The 6,675-nt window shown below is 37.0% G+C and overlaps 1 pseudogene; it reads left to right on the forward strand.

Moving 5' to 3' along the window:
- Nucleotides 1-3,609: 3,609 nt before the first annotated feature.
- Nucleotides 3,610-3,979, forward strand: LOC102840272 (annotated as a pseudogene).
- The last annotated feature ends 2,696 nt before the right edge of the window (nt 3,980-6,675 follow it).

The raw sequence follows: 6,675 nt of genomic DNA on the forward strand, positions 1-6,675 counted from the left end.
ATATTGAAAGTGCCATGGGCTGCTAAGTCAACAGATCTGTGTTGGAAGAAGTGCAGCCAGAGTGCTCTTTGGAAACCAGGATGGCTAGACTTCATCTCTCATACTTCAGACATACTGTCAGTAGGGACTAGTCACTGAAGAAGGATTTGGTAAGGTAGGGGATCAGAGAAGAAGAGGGAGACCCTCAGGCAGATGATTGGCAATATGGGAGCATCAATGGGCTCAAGCATGGCAACAATTGTGAGGTTGGCCCAGTACTAGGCAGTGTTAAGTTCTGTTGTGCATAGGGTTGCTATGAGTTGATACCAACTCAATTGCACCTAACAACAACAAATTTCAAATTTCATGTGCAGCTGAGTATTAGATCTGTACATATTTGCATAGTTCACATGCTTAAGTACTAAAAGACCACTATCTCTTTCATAGAAACTAACACATTTAATCCCCATTTTATTTTGGCAGTATCTTCAAATAAATAAAAACTAGATATTTAAAGCCAACACAAGAATTGACAATATAGAATTAATCAGAATTAAAAACTAGTTACTATCAAGTTGATTCCAACTTTTGGTAACCCATGTGCATCAAAGTAGAATTGTGCTCCCTGGCCAAACTTCGTATCTCATTCTTTGGTTATATTATCAGGAGGGACCAGTCTCTGGAGAAGGATATCATATTTGGTAAGGTGGAGGGTCAGAGAAAAAGAGGAAGACCCTCAAGCTCAGCAAGATGGATTGGCAATATTACAGCATCATTGGGCTCAAGCACGGCAACAATTGTAAGGTTGACCCAGGACTGGGCAGTGTTTCGTTCTGTTGTACACAGGGTTGCTATGAGTTGATACTGACTTGATGGTGCGTAATAACACCAACAACAAGAGTTTTCCATGACTGATTTTGCAGAAGTAGATCTCTAGGCTTTTCTTCCAAAGAACCTCTGGGTAGATTTGAGTCTTCAGCCTTTTGGTTAGAAATCAAATATGCTAACTGCTTATACCATCCAAGGACTCCTAATTAAGCTTATTATTGATCATGTGCATAGATCCAAGGTGATTCCTTAACTGTTTTTTCAGTTGCTCATCTCCTACTTTATGGCTTTGAAGAATTTCAGTTATATTTTTTATCCTAGAATTAAAAGGTTTTTTAAATGATACTAATGTATTCATGTTATAATCCTAAACATGAAAAAGTTCTGGTTCTCAAAGCACATTTTCTGGTCCCTGACAACATGAAAATAATTTATAACACCAGCATTATGGGAAATGTTGCCCAAGATCACCTTTCATTTTTAAGCATGCTTTTTCCAGTTCAATTTGGTGACCTTTTCTTTCCATTCTAGTTATTTGGGGCCTTTTCTAAGTACTGCCAAATAGGAAATTACCACAAAGACAAGTGGAAGGAAAAAACGTTTTTAAAATAACTTCACACACCACCTGCAATTCTAGTAAATGCCTCACTCTCAGAGTGTGCGGGCATTTTTGAGATTTTCGTCAAATCAGTCATGCTGCCCCCCATTGGGATCGGTGTTTCCTTTTCAGTTCAGTAATCAAATAGCTTTGACTGGTCCATGTCTGCTTTTGTCCACTTCTGACCTACATGTTCCTGTGAGGGACATCTTTGTCTCACTTTTCTTTGGTCACTGAGTTCATGTACCTCAATAGGCTAAGTCTTGCAGTCCATTAACGAGAATTCTCAGCTCAGCCCTAGGCCACCCAGAAACCCCGGTTGCATGTTCTCTCTGAATGGCTTCACTGGTGGCCCATTCAAATGTGCTAATGTCAGAAAAAGGGTTGAATGGGGCGCCAATGTACACCATTGCCGAGGCAAAATGACTGAGCCTTCCAACAAAGCCTCCCCTGTGGTGATGTTAAGCAGAGTTATCAATGGTGCAGAGGCTGAGCAAGGACTAATGCTCCAATCATGCCATCAACAGGTGGCACAGATGCAGACACTTCAATATGAAATCACAGTGCAAAGTTCACTGGCAATTCAATCCTCTCTCCAGATAAACGTGCAGATATGTCTCCTTCTCTTGCTGGTTCTGTGACAGGTCCCAGCACACAGAAGACATTTTGGATGGAAGAGGAAATGGGTATTGCTCATTTCTAATTTTTCTTAGGTTCAAATCTCCAGTTGAGACGCTTTCTTAATTTGTTTTGTTTTCTCATAGACATATGATCGCTGATAAACCATTTTCTCAGGGTTTCTTCCAAAAGCAATGCAAAGAGATTTGGTTCAACAAGGGAACAGTTTTGAGTATTTGAAACAGTTGCTAATCCTCTTAGGAAAATGTCTTGATTTGAAATTACATTATTAAGATATAATAACCAAACAAATTCTGCAGTCTCTCCTCCCCTTTGTTGTTGTTAAGTGCTGTCGAGTCAGTTCAGACTCAAAGCTACCCTGTACAGGGTTTCCAAGGAGTAGCTGATGGGTTTGAACTGCCATCAGTCCAGTGCTTAACCTATAATGCCACACCAGAACTCGTCTACTCCCATTTGTTGTTGTTGTTCTAAGTGCTATCGAGTTGCAACCCTGTATAAGGTTTCCAAGGAGCGGCTGGTGAGCTTGCACCATCAACCTTGCAGTTCAAATCAACTTTGCTCTTCAGTGCATTAACCTGCAGTGACATACCAGGATGCCCCTAACTCCTCCCTAGTCAGTGTAAATGGAAGATAAAAGAAAAGTAAGAGCAGCCCCTAATTTTCTCCTTCAGAGTAGATACTTCTGGGAAGCATAAAAGGAACCAACAAGTCAACATGTTCATAATAATTTTTAAGCTCAGTTTAAACTCCCTCTTGTTGTCATTGTTAGTAAATGCTGTTGAGTCAGTTTAGACTCATAGTGATCCTGTATAGGGTTTCCAAGGAGTGGCTGGTGAGTTTTAACTGCCAACTTCATGGTTGAAACCAACCTTGCTGTCCAGTACTTTATCCCATAGAACAATACCAGAACTCCTCTAACACCCCTGAATTTCTGCATTATTCACAAATATACAGTATTCCATACATTAACTTGGAAGAATAGCCCAAAATTATCATCCTAGTATGATTCAAACTGGAGTCCTGTTGTGGTGCTATGGGTTATTGTGCTGGATTGCAATGTAGGTTTGAACCACAAGGTGTGCAATTCAATCTCACCAGCTGCTCCTCAGAAACTCTATACAAGGTTGCTATGGGTTGGAAGCAAGTCAATGGTACTTAGCAGCAACAACAACAATGATTCAAACTATGATTGAACCTAGTGTGGTGCTTTTAGGATAAGTAATGGATTGATAACCACAAGGTCGACAGTTCAAACCCATCAGTCTCTCTTGGAATCCCTATACAGGGCTGCTATGAGTTGGAATGGACTAGAAGGCACACAACAACAGCAACAAGATTCAAACTTCATACCAAGATTAGCCAGTACTAATATCTCCCAGATTCCTAATCCTTTAATCCAGCTAAACCAGATCATGTCCTTGACAATACCAACCTCCTAGGAAAGACCAAAGACTGCTTGGTTACTCACTAAAAGTCAACATATATGAAAACTACTTTAGATCTTCAACTCTCTCAAAACCTTTTCTAGCCCTAGTCAAAATTAAAAGCACACTTCTGCTCATACCATGGCACCTGTGAAAAAGCTTGTGGTGAAAAGGGGCAAAAAAAAAAAAGAAAAGCAAGTTCTGAAATTCAATCTTGACTGGAATTCAACATGGAATCATGAATGTTGCCAATTTTGAGCAGTTTCTTCAAGAAAGAATCTAAGTGAATAGAAAAGCTGGTAATCAAAGGGGTTGTAACCACTAAAAGAAGCAAGAGTAAGATTATTGTAACCTCCAAGGTGACTTTTCCCAAAAGTTATTTTAAATATCTCACCAAAAAATATTTGAAGAATTATCTACATGGTTGGTTGTACAGTTACTAAAGCAAAGAAAGTTATGAAGTTATTTCCAGATTATCCAGGATGAAGTAGAGGAAGAAGATGAGGATTAAAGCACACTTATCCGGAACATTTTGTATAAATCATTGAATAAAACATAAGAACCACCCTTGCCCCCCCCCCAAAAAAAAACACTAACAGCACACATTTTTTTAAAAAAGTATAGGATCTCATCAACTCAGCTACTTTCAGAACTCTACTTGTCTGAGGATAGAGTCCTGATATAGAGAAAAATGTCTCTAATTGTTCAAATAAATTAAAGAGAATTATTGAAGTCAATATGTCATTCAAATGATACCTCAGGGTCTGAAACTCATGAATCTTGGAGAGGTACATAAATCACACATAATTATAATGTTATAGGAGGAACTACAAAAACAATATTCTGATTGGTTAGAGTGACTGAAGTCAATCAAAGGAAGACAAAGCAAAGAGTAACTTTTAACATTATTGGCTACAGTAATACAATTGAACACACTGATTGACTAAAAGACAGTTTGTAAATTTGGAGGGTGGTCTCATTACTGTATAAAAACAAAGACATTACAGCTACCATCAGAAACAGATTGTTAAACATTATTTTACCCAGACCATCAGATCTTATAACTACAAAGTTTGATAAGCCTCAGGTACCAATTTATAGTCTGAGCCTAATCTAACCTTAATAATAGGCTTGGTTTCCAAAGCACATGTTTGAATCCATGTGAAAGGTTAACTCTGAGCTTTTAGAATTAATCAGCCATTTTTATTTTAAGTTAGATGCCTCTTTTTGCTTGTATCCTGTATCATTTTCTTCTCTTGATTGGGAATCTTAAAGAACATCTTTTGATCTCACAATTGTCAGTATGCTGCTCCCAGGTGATGGCCAAACTTTAAGTTCCTTTCCCCCCAGTAGTCAGGGATTACCAGTATGTTGGTTTCCATGCTACTGCTGAATAATCATCTTCAGTGATTTTAGTGTGCGGAATAGATAGGGTGTGGCCACACTGGAGAAACTAGCAGGTTAACACTTTCAATTTACATATAAGTTAAGTGCCGTCAAGTCCATTCTGATCCACAGTGACCCTGTACAGTGTTTCCAAGGAGCGGCTGTTGACCTTGAACTGCCAACCTTGTAGTTCAAACCAACTTTGCAGTCTAGCACATTAACCCCAGTGTCACACCAGGACTCTCTCTTAAATGTAACTTCTAGAAAATAAAAACTGGCATTTACCATGGGTCTGTTAAGACACCTAAATATAAGAAAAAAGGCATGGAATATAATGAAAATATTCAAAGTCTAATGATCTTGTTGGTACTAACAAATCCTTTCATGTCTTGAAGGGGATCACAGTGTTGGTTCAGGTGTCTATAGAAAGCCAGCCAGCTTCTTAGATTGTGTCTTCTTCTCATTCTTGGATCATTTAAACTTTAAATTGAGTCCTGTAGTGGGTTCAACAGCCCTCTTGGATCTTGGGACCTTCTTTAGATGAAACAGATGGATCTACTATGCTTTCTAAAAGCCAAAACAAAGCCCACTGCCATTGAATTGATTTCAACTCATAGTGACCCTATTTTACAGGGCAGAGTTGCTGCACAGGGTTCCTGAGGATAAATCTTTATGTAGAGCAGTTGGTGGGGTTCAAACCACTGACCTTTCAGTTAACAATTCAATGCTTAACCCACTGCACCATCAGGCCTCTTTATCTTTCTATGATTTTATGTCCTGTAATTTAGTAGCACAAGGTTAGTGAGAACACTTAGAGTTCTTTTCAATACAGTTCCAATGAATGTTTTAATTAATGCCTCTTCCAATATAAATATTCTACTGGGAAGATAGTAAGTAGACTTTTGGATTCTAGTTTCTGGTTATCAAAAACTTCTTTAACTTATAAAAAATACCTTTAAAAAAAAATACCTTTTAGAGTATTATATTCAAGATTGTCGGTATAAGTAGCATAAGGGAAGCCCACTCAGTTTTTAAAGAACTATTTCTCTTATTATAGTCATTTTAGCACTCATTTTTAGAGTCCACAGGCAGAATCATTTAAAACACTCTGAATATATTTAGTCAAAATTTTGACATGTATTATGATATATTCTAATTCTATCTGAAGTATAAAAATAGAAGTTAAATGATTATACCATTGAAATACAAATCTAGACTAACAAGGGAAAGAAAAGAGAAAAACTGGTTTTTTATATCTAGCCAATATATATTGAACATCAGCAATATTCTTACATAAATCTTATAGTAATTATTTTAGTTTATTCAGTTCAATGTAGTTAATTAAAGTTCCATGCAATGCTGGATCAGTAGCAGTCTGAAAACCTCATCAATTTCTTTATAAGAATCCTAGAAATCTTGATTTAGTTCAATGGTATCCATATCTGAAATATTAGTTTTCTTCATAAAACTGACATAGTCAATTTTTGTTAAAATATTTTGGTAAAGCACTTTCAGCAAGACAGTAAAATAAAAACTTATCTTCAAATGATAAAACTTAACTTAAAATTTTTCTTAAAAGTCAAGGACCTAATGGGAATTAATTATAAAAGTAATGCAAAGCTTTATAGAGTTAATGAAAAAGAAAATTTATTTCTTGGTTTGTAGATGTTAGAGTTCAAAGAAATAAAGTTATAATTGAAATAGTAAAATTATGACACAACACTGGGTGTCTATTGTTTAGGGCCAAGCAAAGATTACTGACATACAAAATTTATTTCAAAGAAAATTTGGCTTCTCTCCTGATCTGACAACATGTTCTAT

The sequence above is a fragment of the Chrysochloris asiatica genome, unplaced genomic scaffold (genome assembly GCF_000296735.1).
Source record: "Chrysochloris asiatica unplaced genomic scaffold, ChrAsi1.0 scaffold00017, whole genome shotgun sequence".
NCBI classification, from domain to species: domain Eukaryota; kingdom Metazoa; phylum Chordata; class Mammalia; order Afrosoricida; family Chrysochloridae; genus Chrysochloris; species Chrysochloris asiatica.